Source organism: Prorops nasuta, unplaced genomic scaffold, assembly GCF_024137725.1.
Source record: "Prorops nasuta isolate Cenicafe-Biocafe unplaced genomic scaffold, Cenicafe_Pnas_1.2 PNAS00019, whole genome shotgun sequence".
NCBI lineage: Eukaryota > Metazoa > Arthropoda > Insecta > Hymenoptera > Bethylidae > Prorops > Prorops nasuta.
In genome coordinates, this window is record NW_027116816.1 from 1,046,240 (window position 1) to 1,073,592 (window position 27,353).

Sequence of the window (27,353 nt, forward strand, 5' to 3'; positions counted from 1 at the left end):
TGTGTGTCACGTGCACGGGCACAGGGCTGAAGGCACCACGTAGCTGAATTGTCAGAGCTGCACTTGACAGGGCACACGTGGTGCTTTCCCACGTATGTCAGGCCGCGTGTCCTGCTGCTTAGCGAACAAGAACGACTGTTGCAATTACGTAGAAACTTGTCCCGTAGCTGTTGCACCGCGTTATGCTTAACGCGGCTCATTCATTTCGAGCTGCCTCCTATAGCTTCCCTGGCATGCAGCAGTCCCTCCTATCGTTGACAATTTTCGAAGCATGCGATTAAATAACTGATCGATGAAACAAGTACCAAATGTATCAATTGAATCACGCGTTCGAAAATAAATGATACCGAGTGCAAACTCATCAAGTATGGAATATATGTATAGGTATTATACAGCCTTTCGTAAGTAGCATTATTGCCACTGTGTACCCATTGTTCGGGTAAAGAAATATTACAGGATTTGTAGCAAGGACTAAACGCAATCTTTCTCTCTCTCTATATATATATATATATGTGTGTGTGTGTATACTGTATATAGATATGTATATAAGCTCCGAGCGCCACTACTCGACCAACAAGAAATTTGACTTTTAAGATGAAATCAGAGATGCCATAAACATGAACTGTACGTACCCAAGATTCATGGAGTTTATTGCATTATTCCATTTTATATCTCCTCAATATTTTACGACGCTGCATATAAAAGCGTCGAAGCGTATTCGACGTCTTCGAGGAGAGAGCAACGATGTTTTCTTACCGGTGCTCACCGAGATTGGAATGAGAGTAATGAACGGACCCTAAAGCCCCTCGCGAGAACGGTGCAAAACTGCGAAGATAGAGATTGCGTAGATTTTGTAAAGGTTCGCGCAGAGATTTCGCTTTTGGACGCGTTGAGCTGGCGGTATTTTCCGGCGGCTAGCTGCTTCGTGGATCGGGATAAGGGTTTTGATTCTTTGCCAAAAGTCGGCCTCGAGATCCCGTTCCCTTTTCCTGGCGAGATGGTGCTTTACGCACCGGGATTAGCGGGAGATCCAGGCCCAGACCAGGACGGGATTTATGATTGAAACTCTCTGCTCTCGGCCTTGCAGGGAAGTGGAGATAAAAAAAAAGGAAAAGTTAAAGAGGTGAGGGGATGTTGGAGGGAAAACAGAAGATGGCCGAATCTCCCGAATAGGAGCTAGGATAGGATGGAGGTTGATGGCGAAGAGAGTGAAAAGAAAGAAGAGAGGAAGAAGGAGGAGAGGAGGGGGGGGGGGGGGGGGGAGGAGGTTTGCAAGAGAGCTATAGGAGCAGCGAGTATACGTACTACGTGTGTATATGTACGTACTCTATCTATACCCCGGTACGCGGCAGTGGCAGTGGTATATAAGGTGGTGCGGCAGAGTAGCTGCTGGGGAAGGAATTGAAAGGGCTGGATGGAGAATCGAGCTCGTAAAATTTGGCATCTGCCTGGCCGCAGCCGCAGCGTGCCACCGCTTTTTCCTCGGCTTTTGCCTCTGCTGCTTCTGTCGCGCACTGCTACTTCTTACGCTTCGCTAGGCTCGGAATAGATTCCCTCGAAATAGGTTGCTCGCTTTGCCTCACCGCAGCTATACCACGCTTTTACGAGGAGGAATCGCAGATCCACAGTTCCGCACTGTCTAACGTCAAGTGGCTCCGCAGTAACGTCTTTATAGGCAGCTCTTATTCATTTCCCCCTTCGCTTCCTACTCTCTCGGCCTCTTTTTTCGTGTTTTCAAACATAGCGCCTTCGTCCCCTTTGTCCACGCAGCCACTCCTCGATTCAAACATCAGTAATATTACGAAACCTTCCGATTCAATCACCGCGGTGCTGTATATACGTGTAAATTATGCTATATATATATATATATATATATATATATATATATATACAAGTATGCTCGAGAAGAAATCTGTCGATGGATTTTTTGGAACTTTTACTGCGTATTTTTATAATTTATATAATATTTCTAGGAGATTGAGTTTACCTATACTATATATATATAGTCAATATCTCAATTTTTGATTCGAATATCTCTCCGTACCATGCATAATTTAAGTCCACGCTAGAGAAGGGTAAGCGCCCTTTCACCTTCAAAGTGGTGGCGGGTTTTGCCCCTTCGAACCAATTTTCCGCTGGAACAGAAAACAACATTTTTCATGTTTTCAACTTGACTGCTCTCTCGCGAAAACTGATCAAAGAGAGATGGGGTGCGCGCCTCGCCAGAAGCTTTTTAAATTTAATACTAATATATACACCGGGGGAATTAAGAAATTTCAATGGGACGAATTAAATTGCGTAAGACATATATAGGTATGTATGTGTTTATATAAGAGGAAATTTCGTGATTGAAGTTGGAGCGATGGACTGTACACGTATAGGGACACACGTGCGGGAAGTCTGTAAATGCTGCAATCAAGTATAATATTTGTATATGTATCGGGTTACGAGGCATTAAACAAAAATTGAATTAAACCGATTGTGGTCACGCTCGAGCGTCGGAGCTTTAGGATTGGATTGTTCCAGCGGAGTGGCTCCAATTATTGCGCGCGCTCACCGCAATAGAGATCGTCGTTATTAACGAGACGTCCTGGTACTCATCGTCGCCATCGTCATTCCATACTGCGGAATGTGTGGATGGCCCGACGATCTCACTAACGTTCAAATTACTGATGTATATCCTGATACCCATGAAATCCCATTGTTTCGAGAATCAACATTTGCTAAAATTGTGCACTCGACTCGCGTACGTACAATCATTTTTCGCGCAAACATTCGCAAAGGCACTGTACAAAGGTTGGAAGAATATTTTGCAAAAGTTTGCAACGCTTGCTTTTATAGTCGTATTGAAAATTATAAATTTAAAAGCTCGATGCGTGTGTACCTCAAGCGAGCTAATTGTAAACATCCTGGACACCTCTATGCGCTGCCAGCGTACCGAGAGCAGCTCATGTATAGGGAAAGTGATTTTCCAGAGTGGCGTATATATGTATAACCGCCCATCCCCTCAATCCACGCGTACGTATTATTTTATATGCACTTTCCAGGTCCGGATTCAAGGTACGAGCAAATTGCACATTCATCCTGGTTTATATGCGCATAACTACGTATATAGCGGTATATACTCGCAGAGAAACTCACCGACATTAGTAACTATGCAAATTAATTTGGTTATATATGGTAAGCGCTAAGTAATAATTTTCTCTTGGACTTTTTAAGCATCCCCTTTTTTTCCTTCTCTGCATGTTTCTGTAAACATTTAGCATCTAACTTATGTGAAAGTTCATTAATATTTCCGCGAGAAAAAAAGCTTAAAAGCTTCAAAAAGAGTAACTTTATATCATTATTTTTGTCTTAATTTAAAAAATGAATATTTCAGCCAATTCGTTTCGACCGGGGGGCGAGAGCAAGTCCGAGAGTAATGCTCCCACCTCGCTCTCTTTATTAAACCAAACGAGTGGAGTTTTATACAGTTCCAATTCGATCCACCGTGTATATATACCTCTAGGGTTAAGAAAATTCAAGCAGGGAGTTTCCCGGTAGATACACAGATGGCGCGAGCATTTCCATGTAAAGATGAACTTTGCGCCTAAGCTTCGAAATATCATTAACCCTGTGTATATAGGACGCACACACAGTTTCGTCGATATTCACCGTATGCAGTCGTTATTCATCCTAATTGCGATGCCGAAAAAATTCGTTAGCAAAAACCACGAAAGAATCGTTGGTATTTGCATGCAAATTAGCTGGCCGAGAAGGTTAGATCGGAAATTTGTTGGAATATGAGCAAATCAGATTAGATTTTGGGAAATCCAACGGATATGGTGATTACGAGGTTTTGCCTCCAAGGGTGGTAGCGTAGAAAGGATCAGTGAATATCTTTCTGTGATAAATTTTCCGCTGGCCAGCATTGTGCTTCCCTGAACTAGCTATACGTACTGGTCATGCATGATTCAAATCGATTGCTCGTCCGTTGTGCTGGACGAGAAAATCTGGATAACGCTAGTCTCTACCGTGAGCAATTTACTCGTGAAACCGTCCGCATATCAAAAGTATTTCCTACGTCCGTCGAGTCTGTCGAGTCCGTCGAGCCACCATGCCAGCATTGCCATACCGCGTTCAACGATTCTCTCACTGCTCCGCAATCCTTCGCAATAGTCATCCTTTAGTCTCTCACCCTATATCTATCCATACATCTTCCATCTGCCAAAGTTCGCCCCCGGTTGATCCGTAAAAAAACCCCTAAGCACAGTACATTAAATATCTATAGTGTATATAACATTTATTCGTACGATGCTTTGTATACATAAATGTATCATAGATTTGCACGTGACATCCTCGACTTTCTATAGCTTTGATTCAATGGACAATTTGATTTAGCGTGATTCAATGTTAAACTGTGTACCTATTTTGTAGCGATTGCCGCGGGTAAATTAAATTGATTAATTTCTATCTGTTTTTACATCAGCTTCAGAGATGTCAATATCGACGATTGAATGGAGTGGGACTGCATTGTCGGATTATATGATTCAATTGGATTTTATAAAAATTCTGTGGCTATTTTTTGAATTTTGTACACAATTCAATTTGATAAAATCAATTAATTGGTAGATTTCTCGTTTCATTGTGTACCGCTGCATTCTCTCGAGTCTAATTACAAAAACCTATGAATAATTACTCGAATAGACAAGGATCGAAGATTAAAATGAAACCTATCCTATTAAACGGTAATAACACAATTAACGCATCCGGCATATCTAAATGCAAATCCTGTAACGCACATGCAATAACCAAATCAATCAGAATTTCAATTAGCAGGAAAGACCTAAATTAGAGATGAAAGCTAATCTGCCAAACCGCATTATAACTTCGCGCCTGGCTATGATTTACCGATCCAACCTACAAGCTAATCAACGAGTAATCCCTCTGAAATAGATCGTCATCTTTAGGTAAAGGGTACGTGCGCGACAGAAAAGAAGTATGTATATAGGCATATAAGTATAGCGAGGGAATAAAATATCGAGAAGCAAACATATATATATATACTCGTATATATATATACCTACACATATACGGGAGACAGATGTGTCGACATTTTTCGCAATTCTCTTTAAATATCTACCTAATGCGAAGAGAGAAAGAGGGGCGAGTGTAGGAAGAGTCTCTAAGAAATTTGTGTTTCGAGCTGGAAAATCGTACTGGAAAAGTAGAGTATGGTAAGAGAGCAGCAATGTAAATGTTATAGTAATATTTGACGTTTCTGCAAGAATTTTCTCTGCAAGTGTATAGGCTTTGGACCTTGAAAAAAGCTTGGTAGAAGGGAGCTGAAGGGCAATAGCCACTATCAGGCTACTTCCCCTTTGGTATCACAACCCCCTTAATTTAATAACGCCCTACGGTGCGACAGCCTTTCACCCCTCATACTCCTTCGTCCTTGGATCCTTCATTCTCCACCATCTACCTTTTTCCTACGAAAGCCCCTTTTCTCCCAGCTCTACCTTGACTCCGATATTTCTCTTTTTCCGACGTTCCTCATCTTTCTGGCTGGCCGCGGAGAAAGAGCGTCACATCCGAACGCCCAGATATTTTGGTGCCATTATGGTGGCTGTTTCGCAGGACGAAAATTTAGCGAAGCTCCTTTCCCGTTCAAAGGACACATAAGCAAGCGCGTGAGGAAGATGTGAAGGAAAGCGAAGGGTACGTAGGTACGCCATAAAAGCCTATAAGAGCCCCTCAATCGATATTCCGTACGTGCCGGTGTTCGCTCTTACAACTACTCTATACGTGTACACGTACATATAGTATAGATGTGGTGGCAATGTCGTCGTTGCAGGATGTTGGATCGCGTGGGACTGCAAAGCTCCCGTTCGCTTAATTTTATATTCCAACTTATACACGAGAGAGGCCAATTTTGCCAAACATTTTTAACTAGTTGCAAACACCGAAACTGTCAATATAGTAATAAGAGCACGAAAGTTCGTTAGAGTTAATAAAGGATGATAAATGACGCTGAAAAGCTTAGTAAACTACCTTTCCACGATAACTTTACCTACGAGCTATTGTGCAAAACTGTAGCCATATTATGCAGGGAAGCTGCTGCTCGTTAATGACTCTTTTACTTTTTGTCACTGCTTTTTATATCTCTAATAAAAATATTATCTTATTCCTGCAGTAGCAACGCGTTTCTATTGTACCGACCTGGCAAGTATTAGTAACATCTTAACGATAGCTATTTTCTAGGGCGTAGGCACATCGACCTGTACGATTTGCATGTTTTAAACTCGAGATTCTATTGTTCAGCACGTATTTTCATATATATGTATATGTCGCTGAGTAGTTTTCATGCGGTATATATAGCGTATATGTACTAGCTGTGCCTCAGCTGCGAAATGCTGAGGCCGCCCAATGGCTTCTTCAAGGAAGATGAGCATTGCTTTCACGATATGCTGACGACTTTCCTCGCCACTATGAGTTTTACCAACGATGCACAATATTTTATCCTACCTACCTGCACTTAAACACACGTATATTTTTTCAAACTTTTACTGCCATTTAAAATTTAATTATCACTAGATGCACAGTATCTTGAGCTATTTAAAAAATACTCCTTTGTACGAAACATTTTTTATTCCTATAAAAAATATATGTTATCCGATAAACAAAAGGCTATATAGATACACACACACACAAACACTCACCAATAGTAATAGGAGAAAGTAATTCAGTTTACCTTAGTGCGGAATGAAGTCTTAGGAATTCCAACAGACTAACAATTAATGTTGAGAGTTTTAGCCTCTGTGAGAGCAAGGCACGTTACAATTAAATCTGCATCCGTTTGGAGATACACAATAAGGCAGACTGTGCGAAAACTCCTGCCTTTGTGGGAAAACTTGAAGAATCGAGTAGAAAAAAGTGCTTAATCAATTTTAATTGGGAAAATAACCGTAACCCGTTCCAGAGTTTTCATTACAGACTGATATATTCGATCGCCTCCTTGTTTGGTGAAATGAAAAAAGAAAAACTTATCGTGTTGAACGAATTCCCTGTTTGAATTGTTGCCAGTAGCCATGAGAGAAGTCTGTACGCAAGTAGGAAAAAATATCCATGGTGGCGCGTGGCATGAAATAGGAAACAAAAGACTTTTGGTAACTCGCTGGAAAAGAGGTAGTAAAAAAGTTGCCAAAAAAATATCAAACGATTCAGCGTTACCTTGGCGAAACTTTGCTATACTATAAAGAGAGAGAGAGAGGGAGAGAGAGAGAGGGGAATTTTATTTAGAGCGTTTCCCGGAAACGGAAACAGCTATGGCAAATTGAGATCCGTGGACGTTGTAGCGGTGGGGATTTGTACCAAAGTGACAAAGGCACAGTTAAAATCGCCGGCATACGAGGGTAAAGTGTATCCGTAATTGACGGAATGTTCTATATAAATGTACGGTCGTTACACTTGACGGCCTATTTGATCCTTTAGAGCGTATTTAGAGGGAGGATTTACCTGGATTCTTGCGAGAGATCCTTTGCGTTTGTGTGTCGCAACCAGTGATGAGCTCGGCCAAAAGTGACTGTGTAACATAAGTGAAAGAGGAGAGGGGAGGGGGAGGGGGAGGGGGGGGTGGATAAAAGAAATAGAGCCCTATGATGTCCCGCAGACTGTGTATGCTGGCAGGTATATCGCAGCGCGGTGTCCTCAACGCGGCAGGGGACAAACACCGAGGAGCAGCGAGCACGCATGTTCGTCGGCATTACTGAGGCGAAAATCTATTGGCCGGCACTTGGCTCGATGACTTTGAGCTTGAAAAAGCCGACAGCAGTACGGCCATTGTGTCCTCGATTTGTCCTACACTGCGGACGTCTGTCATCGTAACTATATAGCGCCGGGTCTGCGGTAGCTTCAGAGGTGCAAAGTGTGAGAAAACATACGAAACAGAAGCGACACTGTGGACCAAACAGAGCAGAACCTTTTTCACATCGAGCCGTTACCATTAACCTTTCAAACTCGCCGACAAACCACCTGTACCCTCCTTCAATGGCTTATAAATGGCCATATTGCGAGTGCTTCAATTTCACGTAAAAGGCCAGATTAAAAACGGAATCTATTTAGCTCTATAAATGGCAATGTATCTGTGTAATTACGAGGAACGATTTTTCTTGTATATTAAAAAAGAAATGTTCATGTTGAAACGGCCGAATGTTTAAATTTTAATATATGACTGCATGGTTATTCCGCGCGAGCTAATTGTAGTATAATGCAATAAATTTCTCGATGGGATGAGAGAAACGACGTTAAAAAATGAATGGAGAGAATCGAGTGCGTAGTGTGCGTAAAGGGAAGAAAGGAAAGGATAAGGGGGGTCTGGAAATAAAGGAGAGGAGGGAGACGGCATTCCGCTTTTTTCCTCCTGGGGGAAATCACATGCTTCCCAGTTTTATGAGTACTCCCACTTCGTCCACGACCCGCGGGAGAAAGTTTTCCCTATCTCACCCCTCAAACTGGCAGAACCACATTGCTGCCTTCTTATATCTTTCCTTCTGGCCCCTTTCTTTGCTCCATCTACGCGTCTCTTTCAGACGTCCCTTCTGCTTTTCGCGCCTACGCGCAACGCAACCAGACTCTCCTCCCTTTCCTCCTCCGACTCCCAGATTCAGCCCCGTCGATCCTTTGGACGCTCCCTCTATCCCCCCGAGAGTCCGAGCCGAACACTCGATTCTTTTGTCTCGCCGGATTACACAGGCGATATGCCTCGATCTTTAAGGCGATTGCATTGCCAGACCTCTCCCCTCAACTTTTAAAAAAATAGTCCCACCACCTATACACGGAGCCATCATCATCCCCGTGCTGTTCTCGAGCCTATATAGCCAGGACTCTGAAACTATTATTCCTTGCACGGAAAAATATCCATAACTTTGTAATATAGTACACTGGATCTCCATATTATTCACATACATGTGGCTGAAGGAAAAACTGATATCATACGAAAGTAATCAGCAATCCATATTTTTATCTTGATACACTTATGCTGATCATCGGTAAGAGTCTATACATAGCAATCGAGTAAACTGTATATATATTTCATTTGATCTTCTATCTTTATTCGGAGAAGCTGAATGGAATACCAGTTATGAGTTAAATCAGCATATCCGCCGGATATCGAAAACCGAATTAAGCAAACGAAAGCTATAATTTGGCTTTTCAAACTGACTCCCCGATGTCTCCATCATTAAGATAGATTATGGTTTTTACAGTTATTATCGCGAATACGTCACGAAACTCTTAACTTTGAGACGGAAGATCTTCGATGAGTCATTGGAGTTTGCCAAGTAAGTGAAGTTAAGCGATAATATATACGTTGAAAAGTACGAACATGCTGAGTTAACTTGAAATAATTAAGAAGGCAATTAATCATTTGATATTTCAGCTTTTGGCATCATCAGTCTTTTACCGCACAGATTTTGCTAAACGACTCATTGAAAGGTAAAATGGATCGATTAAGGATAAGGGACCGAAACAAATATACTGCAGAATTTTTGACAGCTCTGAAGGAAATGGGGAAATGTACGACATATATATACACATACAATATAAGCAGGAAAAAGTAGAGAGTTGACTGATTCGAAGAGAATGGATGTACGTTAAACTGAAAAGAAAAGGGCCCGTAGGTTTTTATCTCGCGTCACAGAGAAATAGCGGAAAATGTGCGGTGACTACATATATATATATATATATATATATATATATAGACACACATATCTTGAGATCTCCCCTAGACGGTTGGCCAGTCCATCAGTTGGTGTCAAACGAATTTCCCTTTGGCGAATAATCTTATCGGGGTGAATGCGATATTTATCGGTGTCGAAGCCGTCCCGTCGGTTGGTCTAGCGGCCAGCAGCAGTATCCAGGCACGCAGACAAAGAGGGTGGATGCAAAGAATGAGCAAAGAATGTATAGGTATAGGACTGGAGGCCAGAAAGGTGGCATACCTACGTGTACCTACTCCAACTCCACCGAGCCGTAGCGATCGACGGGTAGAATATCGATTGACTGCCATATCCTGCTGAATTCCGGGTTCCGGTTCCAGACGCCCCACATTCAAGATTTTTCGCTCGCTCATGCATGTTAGTCACCCCCTACCCCCACCCCCTCCTTCTCCATTGCCTCACATTTACCATTCCTACACACCTCTTCCCCTTTCTCCGACTCTCTTCCTCCTACCCCAACTCCTTCCCACTCCACCAAAAGCCGACATCGCATCCACCCTCCTACCCCATTCTGTGGCTATTATCACCCTCCGCTCTTCTCCCGCTCTGTGTTCTCGCATATCTCTTTTCTTCTCGCACCCGCTCACGTGCAAAGCCTTTTCCTCCATTCGAATCGTCTGATATACAACGGTGCTCCGCGTAAAGGGTGCGCCGTGAAGATGGGAAAGGGGGAGAGGTGGAGGTAAAAGACGCTGGGAAGTTAACTGGGGGAGGAGAGCACTTCGGCCGAAAATTTCAAGGGTTCTACGAAACTTTTCGAGATAGCATCGAGCGGAAATTTTTACTAAAGCAAAGTACCGCGTTTTTTATATATTTATATACATAGTTGCTATTATTCTTCGTCAGGTGTATCCATTTTGCAATACTGCTGCATTGATGAAGGATGCTTGAAAAATTGATATTTATTTCGCGAATGCTATATATGTACGTACGATGTACAATTCTTCTCGTGGATGCTGTCGTCGTTCATGTGTGTTGATATTTCCTTTGCTCGTATTGATATCCATCCCCGCGCCCGTATGCGTCATGCTGCGATAACCGACTGTAATTTATTCACAAAGGAGAGGGGAAACTGTAGAAACGATTGGCCTGATATGGCACAACGGGAAATTTCTCGCTATTTGAATGGAGCGGATCTTTCGCCACGTGGCGTAGGAAATCAGTGATATAGACCAACGAAATTGATTAAGTCTGTAGCACGTATAGCGTATATATATGAATAAAAATTACATATATCAAAATATACACGTTGTTATAATTTCTTGCGTCCTCTTCATTTTCTTAGGATAGAGTGATAATTTTGGTTACTTTTATAGAATTCGGTAATTTATTCATATCAATTTTATTATAGTATTTTGGCAATGCTCCAACGAGTACGTAGGTAAGCTGGTATATACCTATGGGGGTTAGATCGTACGAATTATATTTGGCGACGATCACGCGAAGACGATAATTCCTACCGTCTGAGAAGTTTAATCGAAATGTAGCTCGCTCGACAATTCCGTCTTCACGGCATATGGAGCACGTGGAAATACCCATAGTTCTAAAGGTGAGAGTGTTACTGGCCTTGCTACCAGCTAAGTCAGTCTTGCTTTCTGCTCTCAACGTATGTACGTGCTGTTTCTAACTAGTTTTCTTCGTTGTACCAGTATTTCTATATAATAAGGCTAGGATGATATAAAAGTTATAGCCTCTCTGTGCAGTTAGATCTATTAAAAATATCCAAAAGTGAGGAATTTACTCTTGAGAAACTGAAAGTTTCATAAAATTAGGAGAGTCGAAATGCAATTCTATTCGAACGACGTTCATCGGAACAATTATATTTATAATTATAAAAAGGAAAGAAAGTGAAAGAAAATTCTGGAAAATGAAAGAAAAATTGAATGGTAAGAACAGAGTTTTGCGAATTTTAATACAAAAACGTAAAAAGTTAATAAAATTTAAAATGACTTTGGTGCATCAGCTGGCAAATCAATAAAGTGGGAACTTGTGAGTTTTCCACGAAATACTGCAAGCGTATAAGTTTAGTAGCTATAAATTCTTCCATGTCACGCAGTAAGCTTTGTTATTCTTATACGGATGTCTCTATTAAGACAAAGTAATGTTTTCCTGCTTAAGCTCTATCCTAGAGCTAGAAAAAAGGGTACGTCTGAGTTTTCGTGTTTCTCCATACGTGAAATTAAATTGTGTTATGCCAGCGATGACAAATGGTATCTGCATTTCATTACACTCGTAGCTAAGAAACGATCATCCTCGGATCGTGCCAATGCGGAAGGACTCTCGAAAGATCGAGCGGAACAATAAAGGAGGGAAGTAAAAAAGGGAAATATTTATGCTGTGGAGTTATATTCATAATTGTTATAATTATCAGCACATAACTTTCGCAATTAATAAAGCTCAACAAAGACCACTATTATAAGATATTTTACAATTATAATTAAAATGTTTGTTTAAAGCTTCCCAATTTACGATGAGGTTTACCGTAACAATGTAAAGTTTTCGTTTTAATAACTTCAAATATTGTGTGCAGAGCTTTAGTAGAGTATAACAATTAGAAGGCTCAGGCAGTTGGATGATTAAAATAATTTACCCGGTTTGTTTTAACCTAATGGATAAACGTAGGAAAGAAGAAAAGAATTTGATAAGAAGATAGTGGCAGTTGAGACGTCGACTAGATCTTTGTGGGATTCGAGTGAAATGATTTGAAGGACATTATAGATAAGGATCCTTTCAGGAGAGAAACGAGCATCGAGGTGGCTGGTAGAACAATGTAAGGAACATCGACGGGGAGTGATAATCGGGAAGAGGGACTTTGCATTTTATATTTTCCAATTTGCAGAAAGTTGTCGGGTCGTTGGTGAAGGCCGTAAGTGTGCGCACGGTAAAGCAAAGGAGGGTTCTGCTCTCTCAGTCGCGTGAAACTGCGACGCCAGTTAGTCCGAGACGTCGGAACAGAGAGTTTGTTAGCAAGTTTTATAGACAATCGGCTGACTCGTTAACCGGTAACTGGAAGACCCCTTTTCCTACTGCATACTGCCACGTTATTTTCATTCGCCCCAATCCTCGAACCACCCCCCTGCCATCCCACGCCGCGTTGCCGTCCATTGTCGACCTATTCAAGTTTCTCTCATCCGCAGCCCGCCAACCAGCCAGCCAGAAACAGCCCGCACACCCTCCCTCCTCCTTCCCCTCATTCTCTCCTCCAATAATCTTGCGCGTACAAGCATTACGCTCTACACCGGTATGCTAATACGACATTACCATACCATCCAAACTATGTGAGACGATGTGAAACAACAACTGCAAAATCTCTTTTTTTATTGCAAAATTGCCCCCCGCCCCTCCCACCTCTCTTTAAAATCAAGCTGCAACACACTGCAATCAATTATTTAATTCTGCTAATAAGACACGTACCCCTCAAGATTGCATTTTTCTCAATATCGAAGCAAAGAAAGAAAGACATTTGAAACTATATACCTGCAGTAAAATAAAAAGATAATAAGAAAACGTGTGCCAGATAAAGTGGACGGATTGGAAACAGTAGAGGAGAGTACGAGTTTGCGTGGAAAGATACGAGAGGAGTTTGGTGAAAAAAAGCCACACCGATAGATTGTTGTGGTCCACAAATGTACAACAAAGTGTAGCTCTTCGATTTTGATTAAATAATACAGTATAGTATACCGAGTTTCTGCACATTTGGATCGTTATGGTCTTTTTGCCAGAGCCTGGGTGAATCAGGCATCCTCTGATTTCGTATATAAGAATAAGTAATATATAGACGAAACGCGAAGAACAATATTCGCAGCAAATGGATACAAACGAGGTGATTGGCCCAAACCAATCCATCACGACGCTGCACCTCATACCCCATAAAAGTTTTTTTTCTCCTTTCCATCTTGGCTTATCCATTTTCTCGGGAGGATGGAAAAGGTCCTAGCCCTCGAAATAAAGCACATCCATCACGATCCGTATGCAGTGTCTGTCTGTAAACAAGTCTTGAATAACGTTATGAAGCATCCCTTTGTTCTATCGCACGCCTCGGTATATCACGCACACCGATTTAAATAAAAGTTGAAGTCGCGTAAGTATCTATAGCTCGAACGTGTCGTAATATTGCTGCGTTCGTGTCTCACGCGACAAAAATCCAATAACATTATTAGCACGTTGGTTAGCCGCTAGAATAAGCAAACAAGTTCATAATGTTCAACGTGTAAATACGAAATTGCATTGCAACGATTATTTGCAATAGATATTTTTTAACCCCATTTGTTTTTTTAAAATAACACAAAGCACGAATGAAATATATAGATGGTATAGCGTGTATAGTAGTGGTAATGCTATATATAAAATAAAGATATATGTATACGAACAAACGGATATATACTCGTGTTAATACAAGTAGCAGCAAGCTACGCTTACATAATACTCTAACATTCATGAAGTCAATTCATAAAAGATATTTATCACGTACATTGATTGAGTATTGCGACTGATTGATTGGTTTTCATCCTGTGGGAGATTCCCGGGGTTTCCCCTTTGCTAAGCGCTGGGACGTGCGATGTGCAGTCCTGCACTTCATCATTAATGCATTCGTAAATACAGAAGTAACTCTGCTTGATCCATTTCTCTGTTTATTCCCAATACATGATACTTTCAGTAAATTATAAAATGAGCTAATACGCGTAAACGCAATAAAATTCATATTCCACCTGAAAATGAAACAATGAAAAATTTAAATGCCCGGACTGGAGAGAATATTGCGAAATATGTTATCACGGTATACATTTCTAACGGGTGTTTAAGATGTCATAATGTTTAGTCCAGCAGTACTTTACTATAGCACAGCTGCACACATATAGTATATACATATACCTATATAGTTGCTGAAGAAAGAGAATGCGCGCTGCGTCGTAACGCTATTATGCACCTCTTCTGTCAGCACAGCGTTATTACGGCTCAGGGACGAATAAATTTTCACCTTGGATGTGTCTTTGCACTCAGACTGTGCAGAAGGCACAGTCATTGCTGGACCACCATTACCTATGTATTTCCTTATAATGACCCACGTGAACCTGAAATATTTTATGACTTTAAAATATACGTTCGTTTTTATTTTTGCATCACCTACCACATCTCGTTCGTCGAGAACATATTTCCACCTCTGAAAGTGTAATATATTTTTCCACGATCGAGCTTATAAGACTTTATGCCGGTTTGTCGCTAAGCAAGATTTGTTATAGCAAAGTGGAACGAAAGGCTGCGAAGTGACGAAATTATTGAAAAGAGGGGGTTGCCGGTGGAAGCTCGGCGAGATATTACTCACTCCATTGGAAACCGGATTTTATCAAATGGATTTTTCAAAGCGCAGAGGAAAGTTTGGCAATGGAAAATGGAGAAAAATGGAGAAATGGAGAAGGACGCGGAATGGGTGCGTGGGTATGTGCGTAAGTGTGTATGCGAGAGAGAGAGAGAGAGAGGGGGTGGGGGTGGGGGTGGGGGAGATTTTAAGAAGAGGGGAAAAGACAGAGTCCAGTATATTGTAGGCATGAAACTGCTACGTGCTCTACATACGAACGAGGAAAACATAGGGCTTCTTCGATTTCTAGCAGCTAGCTGATATTCCTCGCATATACCTGGCTACCTCGGGATACTCAGAAATTGTTTACTTGTCTCGGCCCGAAAGCCAGTAAGTCAAGAGAGCGGTGGAAACGTAATCGTTCACGTACAGATACTTTATTTCAGATATGTATAAACGAAACGGGGCTCGAATGGAAGAACGAAGGAAGAAAGAGGAAATATTGATAGAGAAAGTAGAAAATTTTTTTTCTTTCTTTTTTTGGTGAATCGCGTTGGAAGGTGACGTGTAACGGAATGGCCTGAAACGCAAACCCTTCGTCGTCTCGGATAGCCGACAGACGAACTACAAAAGAGAGCCTTGTGTCGGGAAAATTGACCGGTGCAAAAAGAAGCGAACGTTGCTAAAAAAACCATGAGATTCTAAAGAGATACGAGCCTCAAAGGCTTAACGTAGCGTTGCACTTTGCATGGTAATTCTTTATACCGCGTGTCAAAAATAACCTGCTCCGCTCTCTCCGTCTCACGAGTGCCTTATGCCGAGCCGTTGACGATGACGTCATGGAAAATTGGCCGAGTTTATGGATAGGCACCGAGGAAGAACTGCGAAGCGCAATAAAAAAGCTGAAACATCAGAGGATCTCCATCCCATCTCCGAGACACAGACTAGCTCTACTTTCCTACGTAGTTTGGCTGCAATTTTGCAAAACTTTGATTCCAGTTTCGCGCTGCTGTAACTTATACGAGTGTTGCGTTTAGAAGCGAATGACACCCGGAGGAAAAAAGCTATGCAGCGAGCAAAGAGGAAGGAAATAAGCATGCCGTGCTCGCCGAGCAATGAATGGAAGAGAGATGTCGCGAGGTGTGTGTCTTTCTTTGGATAAATTTACTTTCTAATTTGAATGTACTATGTAGTAATGGTATAGAGAATAGCAGGGGTATAGATTTAATGAAAATCAGTCAGCTCGGGAGTGGTACATTAAAGGATAGCATTGCGGAAGTGTGAGAGGGGGTCGGGGGTTGAGGGTTGGAGGGTGAAAAGGTATAGCCTCGATGTCTAATGGAAGTTGAATCTTTTGTGAAAACAAGCTTCCGCCGTTGGACGGAGCAGGGAGGTACTGCGGCGGAAGCGAAGGAGGGCATGTTAATTCCCCATGATATTGTGCAGGAGTGCAAAGTTGGTGGTTACTCATCAAGTATGCACCATCTCACGCGGCTGACACCTCATCCGCGCGATAGAACGGCTTTGGATGAACGCAAGGGAGCCAAAACTGGGGTCGTCAGGGAGTAGAACGGGGGTCCAAAGACTCTACGTTGGAAAGCTAGGGGATGAAACGGGCGGGAATCAGGAGTGGCAGGGATTGGGGCTAGTGTAGCAGCAGAGTAGGTGGGCCAGGGGAGGAAGCGCGCGCGCGGGCCACGAGACTATGTTCTACAGACAGGGCAAACGATGCACTGCTTGATTAGTTCGGCAGCGTGCATTCTCTTCGAGCTCCCTACACAGTAAGCAGTAGACGCGCCAACATGAGTGCTCGATCGACAACTTTGGAGCAGCATGCATTAAAACGACAAAGTTCGCCCGCTACTCTCCTGGGAGCCAAACGCAAAAGCCGTATAGCTTAATCCGAGAAACCTTTATAAATAATTCCTCATCGCAACGTCAATCTCTTCGCTAGCCGCCATACGTCAAGATTCATTTTCTACTCTGCCCTTTTACCAATCGCTCAATGTTCCACTCTTTGTTTCGCTCACTTTATCGCTCCATTCTCCATCACCATATCCGTCAAACTCCTGCCAATCACTCATGTTCAGTCCCAGCCACGATCAGGATATATATATATATATATAGGCACAACGATCCTAAAACACCTTATTATTATCTCCATTTTCGGAATCGTCATGAATTTTTTCGCGGAAAAATAAACTCGTGACTCCGCAGAGTGTTTATGCTGTGTGTGTGTGTGTGTATATATAAGAAAGGCGTAAGTCGACGTGTATTCCAAGCTCGTTTACATGGAACGATTAATGGGGGCGTTGGCGAGGCTGGCTTGTTCCATCGAAAGTTACTTAACCAAAGTAGGGACTGATTAGGTTTTCGTAAAACGTAGCAACGTTTATTTTCATCAAGGCTTGCGCCAAGGGGTTGAAGCAGCGAAACTATTGACGCGAGTCATTGTCTCTAAAAGCGTGAATATCGATTTAAACAAGCTGAGAAATTTCCTCGTTGTATATACACTATAAAAACCTCGCGCGAGCTAAGGTTTTCACTGGGACACGTGCGATATCCGTATTGCGATCGAGCCAAGATCGACCTCGTGCAGTTAACACTTCGTTTTTTATGCCTCCCCAGCACTTCTGCACCCCTTATCTCGGAGATGTTAGCACAACGCTGAATTTATCACGGATAACCAAACTAGGATACTGTACACATTCGATGCTCCGCAAAATCTCGATATTGTATACTTGGACACGATGGGGATTCGATTTTATCGTAAGAAATCTCAGCTAACAATTTGTCCAAAAAAAGCTTGTTGAAAGCTCGAATTGAGCGGAAGCAGCTGTCGTGGGAGATGATAACAAGTTCATCTACTTTGGCCAGAGATCTCTTATCCCGCCAAGAGTATCTAATCGATTTATGTAAAAATTGGGTTGAAAATGGAGAAGAGAAGCTGGAGGAATGAGACATGCGTCAAGATTAGTTTTACCGCATGAAGAATGCTACGCCCAATCGCTCGAAGGGTTGCGTTTCTGGCATTCGAGGACACGAGCCAAGTGAGTGGTTTCCCTTGTGCTTGACTTCCTGCCTTCGGGCGACATTGATTATTCGATAAGACAAAAAGTGGAGCTACGGTTATAAGATAATCCTGTCAAGCAAGGATGTGGGGTTGGAAGCAGCTAGTACGAGGAGAGTTAAATAGGATGGACCTGGTGACTGGCGTAGGAGAGAGAGAGAGAGAGAGAGAGAGAGAGATGGGTGATTAAAGAGAGGAAGGAAAAACATAAAGGGGTGTGGAGCATGGCGTAATAAGCGATTCAAGGCACGACGTACTGGGTCGTCTCGGTCCCTCGGTTCGTGACTTACCTCGCGGCAGCAGCCCAGCTTCCTCTACATACGTCACACGCGCGCCAGTGTATAGTCCTCGTTTCTTTCTGACCTTTTTAATTCTTCGAATGCTCGTCCATCATATTTTATCCATCGCTGACGTATTCTCCCCCCCCCCCCCATCCCTTGAAACTCCTCCGTTAGATCGGGGATAACCTAGCTACCTTGGAAAATAAGAATCGAACTTGTGCAGATCGACCTTATTCCGTCCCTCGAACGGATTGAAAGACAAAATCCTTATACGCGGAGATGTGGAATAAGAAACGGGGTTACGACTCGAGTCAGACCAATAGCTGAGCGACTGCCTGCCTGCCCCTGCCTATCCAAACTCTACTATATCCCCTTTACTATAATTCCATTTACAGATTGAGGCGGTAGTTGAGATGAGAGCTGCGATTTAGAGAAGCAAGGCGCTCGAGGGTGAATAATTTCAGAGTTTCAGCTCTTGATTACATTCATACTAAGCGGTTTGTAAACGAAGCGCAAAGAGATAGGTCCATGAAAATTTTGCGATCCTTGGTCAAACTCTAAATAAATATGCCTCATCGCTTTGACCCCAAAATCCTATTATAAATCTACATAACTTACATATTTCAGCTATCCAAACCGCGCTAATTTCTCGTAAAAACTCTTTCATTCAGGGAGCTTTTAAAAAGGATTCGCTTAAACCTACGAGTATCTCTTAAAATGTCCAGGATTAAGTTGTTTCGGAGCGAGGAAAAATATTCTACGACAATGTTATTAATTCCTTTTGACGTTAAAGTGCTATTGCTAAGTAAATGTTGAATGAGATATTATAGAGTATGCGCGTATGTATACACGAAAGAGAGAGAGAGAGTCCACTCATTTTAGTGAAGTAAACGGACTGCTAATCTTGCAATTAAGAAATGCCAAACAAGTCGTAATGCCATTATGAAAGAGAACCCAAAAAAAAAAAATATAAAAAAAAAGTTAACCTCTTTTCACCGCGATTTTCTTCTTATTGTGAAAATGTGCTAACGCGGAAAATCTTTGGGATATAGTGTTTTTGTCATTTAACTATGGGGAGCAGAACAATACCAGTTGAACGCATATAGGTACTAAAATGTTTATCCGAGCGACTTGAAATTCGTATGTGGCGAAATGCGCATATAAAATTTATTTCTACCATAACCACGAAAAGCCACCCGTTTACTCTAGTTAGTTTTCTTTTGCCTCCTGGCCTTCTTCTCACTGCTTCATCTATTACGATTGCCTCTATTGTCGCGGAGCAGCCCTACAACTGCTTTACCTTCTAATATTGTCGCCTCGTAACCACCGCAAATGCTTTTGCGCATTTGAACTTCCATGTTTACAAAAGCTGAAAACTCGCTACATTTAACTCTCACGACTTTCTCGAGTACATGGAAAATGAAAATCTCTTGGTTTTATTTGCAAATTTACTTTATACGCCTCGCATTCTTTCGCAGACCTAGCAATTTACATTTGTTTATGTTCACATGCTTTAAATAACTAAATACGCAAATTCTCTTTTAGTGAAATGAATAAATTAGTGGGGTAAGATACGACTCAGGAAACAGTGGCTTAATAATAAGTATACCCCTAGTACGAGTCAGATTGCAGATCGGATTAAATAGCATAGTTCTGTCCCTTTTAAGGAAATTATCTCTCTCGTTGCTCACTTCTGAGCTATCGCTGATTTTATAATATGCTTTTAAATACCGAGGTCTACGTGTATTCGAGAGAAGAATCTTCTCTCTAAGAATTGTGGTATATATGCTAATATATATGAGCTTTGAGCTTTGAGCTTTGTGATTATGCATATCATTTTATTCTTTTTACTCGGTCAGCTTTGACGTTTGTTCGTCACGTTCATCGTCTCTCGCTAGTCTTTTAATTACCAGCTTTTTTTTTAAATATAAAACACGCGATAGTTCTTTAGAAAGTAACTAAATGGCAAATGGTTTTTATTGAAAATTTTTTATAATAGGATTATTACAAGTGCACAAATGAAGATTCGAAGTGAAATGGATTCATCAATTCCTTTGATGAAAATCTTATCGGAGGCGTACTTAACGAAAAGAGCCCATAACTCAGAGATCTTGAAAGAGTTAAAGACGGCTTATCACTCAGAATCCTGGTATTCTTGAGTCACAACTTCGTTTATGTACATTGCATTGCTACTCACTGGAGAACTTACACTCTCACGCAATTTTCAGAGAATACTAAAGCTATATTATGCTACTTTCGTTTAATCAACTTTCATTGGTCCATTTCTCGAATGAAATGTGACGAATGCTATCTCCATATAAATATTTCGCTACTTTTGATTCATTGACTTCATAAATTCAACTTGGACGTTTAAAAGTGCAATTGCTGTCAAAATTTGTTAAGGTTCTATACAAAGTTAATAATAATAGAGTAGTACAGCATTGATTATCCGTGAAAAAATGTGTTACAGTGCAGTAGCAATAATTTTAAAAGACTCCGATATTATTGGCTTTAAACCAGCAGTATAATCGGGGAACCATTTGTCATTGCTCAATACAAACACGAACAAAGCTCTACGACACGCGAATTATAATAAACAGTTGTATGTGTACGTGCAGCAATATTGGATGAGTTTTTTGAGATATTAATTTCCTTCGTAGCCAAGAAACATTTAGTAAATCCTCTAAAGTAAGAATATTGAATACACAGCACAACCGATGTTATCAGGATATACCGGAAAACTAGCAATGCTTTTTGCATCAGGGAATTGCAATTATTCAATTAGGAAACTTTGGAAAATGTTAATTTGCAACTTTTGATGAAATAAACATCATGCAGCTTCGTGTAGGGTAAAGTAACATAATTTTACAAATAGTAACAATACAACTGAATAAACTTGTTATGCATAGCTATTTGTAAATGATAAAATTTCAAACTATTATTGTTTCTATATACTCATGGATTCAGGGTATATATTATTTCATTATAAATAGTTTTTTCAAGCAAGTTCTTTACGAGCTTCTCCCGCAGAATAGAAAAAATACTTGCAAGTAGCTCGAAGGTATGAGCAGCACGTTTTTAAAACTGAAAATAAAAACTCATTCGGAGAGCTTACGAAACTTTGTAGAGTTTCTTCAAATATAACCGACTAAAAGAGAATAATTTTTTAAGGGCAGAAAGAAAGTATGTAAATAAAATGTTTTAACTGAGAGCATATGCTAAGCCTCTCGAAAGGCCAGCTAAAACGTCAGAGGGACTTTCATTCGTGATTGCCCACGTTATTTCCGGTCTATTTCGCAAAAAATAGATGCCCGGCTCTGCTAAAAAGGAGTTCGTTTAAAAAAAAATGATGCCGGGAATAATAAACATAGTCGTTTAGTCGTTTCATATTTTACAGAAAGACTTGAGTGCATCAGCCGTTCCTTTTACCCTGTCGATTCGGTCAATATTCGCCGAATTTGTTAAAGTTTCAGTCGTTTAGATCTGCAATCTGCTGCAACGGTATAACTCGAACGAGATCTTTGACCCATTTTTCTGACTCGAGCACGTTAAAGAAGAAAATAGTTACACCCTTCCTGCCCCGGTTCAATTATGATATCTATCTTTTTACGCCTCTTTATATAAGAGCTCGATATAAATTAAGGCCTTATAATGATAAAATTGTGCAATCTTAATGAGCGCATTGCATTTGTATCAAATAACGCTATTGTATTTGCAGGGAAAAAAAGCATTACAAAGAGACTCATCGTTATACTTTTTTAAATGACCAATTTTTATTATTTCAACTTTTCATATAAATAAACCCCTACATATTTCAGCAAGCGATACTCCTAAGTTAGATTTGGAAAATGCACTTTTCTCGACTCTCCATTTTTAATAATAAATGATATAGAATCCAATGGGGAAATCATAAATTAAACTTTTTATACCACATGTGAGTCTCCTAACTATAATAATATAAAATTTCTATAAATTATATTCAAGAGTTCGCAGTTGATATATAATACACTCGTATATGGTAGGAGAACTCAAGAAATGCATTTGTATTTCCTTTACCACGTGTAATCCATTTTTGTCAAACATTTTTCTCGTCGCAGCATTTTCAATTGCAGTAACTTGGGGATAGAGCAGAGTGCAGAAAGTTCCTAGCTATTGCGAGTTTCCTTTTGGTCCGAGAAGCTAGTGCGCGCATTGTCCATTTGTCCGTCCACGGATGGAGAATTGCCACTGTGTATCGATATATATATTAATATATATATATAAGGTCAGCGCGCGTCTAGTCGAATTTCATTGTCTTTTGTCACTAAACTTTTTCGCGATTGTTGCGGAGCACACCAATTCCGATTCCAGCTCAATTTGCGTTTACGTTTAGGGCCAGTCGCTCGGAAACTTTGAAAAACTTGATACAGCTCGCGTTCATAACTTTCCTTCTTGGACGACATCCAAAAGTCAACTTGCTGCATTATCGCAACTGCCGTAAAATTTTATTCTTAATACGAAAAAACTCTAGCCGAGCGTAGCTTAAACGTCAATTTGTACTACTTACATTCGTTAGGACGGAGTATGTTACCCAGAAAATGTTCCACGGATAGATCTGACAAGGAATGAGTGACTACAGTTAATCTTTATTATAGGGACAAGCACATTCCGTGGCTTTGCATAAATGTCAGTTAAGATTCTCCGGTGCAGCAAAATACCCCGAGCCATGTAGCAGCGTCCACGACTCGATAAGTTATGCACATAGCAAAGTAAGCGACCCTTGCAGCAACTTTTCTGCCTTTTCGCTCTGAATCACGTGTTTAGCCCAATGAGAGACTTGAAATTTAAAGGGAAATGCATGGATTTAAAAAATCACGAAGCAAAACACAGCGCTACTCTCTTTACCTCAAAAACTCTTATTCTCATGAATACTTGCAAACTTCCCATCTTTAAAGCTTCAATTAATTAAATCACTCCTATGGAATAAAGGTAGTACAAGACACAAGTGATTTCAAAATTCATTAATAACTATACCATAAGCATTCCTTTAAGCATTTAAATAAGTTGTCATTGCGACTTTAAGCTTGGTTGTGCAAGGTGATATACACTGAATGTCAATATGTATCCACAAATCCACACAATCTGCATGTCTATCAGACGCGCTACGACGGGACCAATGAATATTCATAGGAAGCAAAGGCCTCGATACATACATTGACGCAATATAACGTACAATACCAAAGTTATGCGCTTAAAACCTCTTGTCTCCAGTACTTACCATTATTAATTATCCCATCGTCAAGCGTATCCTATCGGTAAGCTTGATTATCCTTTGTAACATTGGCAATAAGAATCCTACAACGGTTAATCACTGATACATCCGACTTTTTAACAATATAACGCAGTAATGTGCCGCAGGAGCAGACGTGTGTGCTTTATCAAGCCTCGTTTTGCTACAGCCAGACATCTATGTTGAAATAGTTCAAATGAGCAAACATGATAAGCAAATTCTACAGTTTGGGTGGGCATTATACTAATCAATTTCAGGTCGTCGCTAAGCAGCCCCTAATATATAACCTATATATATATATATATATACACGTGGTGTAGGGTGAAAATCTAGGTGGATTGTGGTAGGTAATATCAATTTTACTGCAGCCCTCATTCGTATTGTTTTTGGCATATCAGCCAAGCTGCCGGTCCTCGTTAGACTTTGAGATTGAATGAGGCTCTCTTGCTCGTTTTAAGGAAATTGAATTTCGCTCGATAAGAGTGAAGCGGCAGCGTGAGATGCGAGGGAGTGGCTGTTCAGCTGATTCCAAGAAAGGAGAAATCGACGAATAGCGTCGCGTGTTAAATCGTAGCGAGCCGCAGGTGAATTCGAGCCGCAGGCGTTCCTGCGCCATCTTTGAATGTGTAGGCGGGTATAACTGTGGAGTCAAGCTTCCTCTTTAAATAACCAATATAGGCCAGAGGGTGCAGTCTTTCTTAATACGCTATAATAAATTGATGTATCCGCATTTGTCGGTTTCATCGAAGCTAAAAGTGTTTGTCGAAAATAGACAAATCCGCCATTAGCAAATCCTCTTCTTTCTTCAAATTAATTAATATATCATATCGCTTGAAGCTTTCGAGCTCTTACACTCTGAAATTCTTCTCGCTTCGCTTCGAGCAAATTTTATGGATATATATACTCCGTTTTTAATGAAAAACTCGATACTAAAGATTTTTCGATATTAAACAACACGATATAGGGTCATACTTTGAGAATCGCAGCATGGAAAAAAGTGGCTTTAGCAATTAAAGAAAAAATTACTTGAGCATGAAAGCAATTTATCGAGTATTACGTAGTACCAGATCCCATATTGATCCTGAAAAGATAATAATTACAGTAAATTTGAAACATTGTCATCTTGAAATCAAGAGAATTGGTTCCACGCGATCATGAAAATTCTTACAGTTTGATTTTATCCGTACGGATTATATTTTTAAGCCTGCGTGAATAGAGCTTAATTCGATTTATGATGGTTAGCCAGATGGACGAATTTGTCGGGAATATAACGAGCAATTCTCGCGATGCAGTTTGCTTCACGAGTCTTTCTTTCGTCGCTGGCACCTTCGAGTTTACCTCGTCGTAGCTAACTCGATCCATCCATCTATCTATTTATCTATCTGTACACTTCTATATCTCGCTGATTCTGACTCTCCGAGTATCCCGCTACCAAACCCTCGTGGGGTTCAAGTGGAATTGAGTGTAGTAGAGTTTCCCAATTACTCCATGCCCTATCTTATCCACTCGGGGACTAGATATCCACGTGTGCGCACCATGGCTGCAGTGCTTCTACTTCCACTTCCGTTCAGCACTACTCAACTCCCGACCGAATCACACAACTCTAGTCGATCGAGCATCATGATGATCAACGCGGTGAAAAGCTCACAATCAGCGTCTATTAAAAGATAAACTTAACCGATACAAAATACGATTGACGTTTGAGCAGAAAATAATACGAGAGGTGCATGCAGTTTACTGTATACATTATGTTTGAATAAATTAATCAATTGTTTATCAAAGATGGCTCGTATCATCGTGGCTAAATTTAGCCAATTGTGCGCGATTCGCTTGTTCAATGACTAATGAAGAGTAATAAAATTAAATGTCTGTCGCTAACGTCTTGACCATTAAGCTACCCTCGGGGCATGTCCTAAGATGTGCTCTGCGCACCGGAGCAACAGCCACTGCTGGCGTGTAATATGATCTCAGTCCGTCCACTAATACAGTTAAGTAAGTAGGGCCAATTCTCCCTAAGGCCGACAAGTAGTATCATTTATAATTACAATTAATCATTAGATACAGCTAGACTACTGCAGTGTGGCCCCTCCCAATCTATACACGTAAAACTTATATATATTTACTGCTGATAACTATACGTGTGGAAAAACTAATATTTATATTAATTGGAAGATACCGTCTCCATATCTCTGTGCTGTACCTATCGAAAATAAGAAAATATAGCAAGGTATATGTATAAAATAAAATTAATCTATCAAATACGCATAGGACTTTTGTTTATTTATTATTACAAGTAGCAAATAGTTTATTAAGGCTCGTGCGGTGAAAATGGTGTCAAAGTTTCACATAGCCGATAGTAAAGCGTCGTGGTTAGCTATGAAACACCAACACACCGTGCCGAGTTGGCAAGTATGCGTGTATACATGCATTTATATGTTTAAGCTTTAAGTGTACGTACGAAATAGGGTACTAAACGGCGGCCATGTACTACGATAGGAAAATTTATACGTACACACGCGTATATATACAACCGGACACAATTTAAGTTTATTGTAGGGAAATACGCACCCTAATGGCGTCCATACGTATATTCACCTCTCCCGAAGAAGGTTGGCTATGGTCATCGAGCGTCGACCTTCCATGCGATAGCTCCGAGATACACTTAAGGCTTAATTGAATTCCAACCACCAGAAACTTCAGGCTCTACCCTCTCTACCTCCTTAGACTCTCCATCTTCTCGTTTACCTAAATCACATCGCCATTTACTAGGAGAAACCCGACGAGAAGCCTGTTCTCGATTGGTAAATCAAACAGTTGCAATTCCTTCGGCAAACTTTTATTATACTGAAAAAATCAGGGATTAATTACTTTGGAATCGGACTTCCGACTTCTTTATCCCTAGTATACTGTTTCTTGGGTCATATCAATAAACTACGTTAAGCTTTTGCAAAGACTTCTTTACTCCAATGCTTGAACTTTGTCGCGCAACTTTCCTTCGTGCCCATCGTAAATCTTGCTTTACTTGATTTAAATTTTAAATAAACTTCTACTTAGGGCTATTATTATGTAATTTTCATTTATTATAGATCCTATCAGGCTGTTTTCGCAGTGTGTACAACGAGTTAGGCGTTGCTTTATTATTACGCTTTTATATATATATATATATATAAGTGTGAAAAACTCTAACATTCAGGGCTGATTAACTTTATTCTCGCTTAATGTTACTTGGGTAAACGAGTTACAAGAATAGACCGAGTAAACAAAGGGCCTAAAATATAACCCTGCATAATTTCAGTCACTCTAGTGGCTTCTTTATCATATCTAACTTTAAAGATTCTGTAACTGATAGTTCAAATTATACTGGATATTACACTGGATATATTCATAAAAATATTCCAGATTGCATAAAATAAAACATCAAATACTTTACTGCACAATCTTTCCGTCAGTATTTCTATCCTTTTCTTAAGGATCTTAAAAAGTATAATGCAAACTTCAAGAGATACTTCGCGCTTACGATCTACCTTATTGCACTTTCCGTCATTCCTCTTTCGCGTTCTCATGTTTTTCTTTTTCACCCACTAGTCACGTATTCTTTTCAATTAAATTGCGAATTATTCGATAGTTATCATACAATCGCGATATTCTTTACAAAATAAACTCATCCAGCAATAAATTTCCA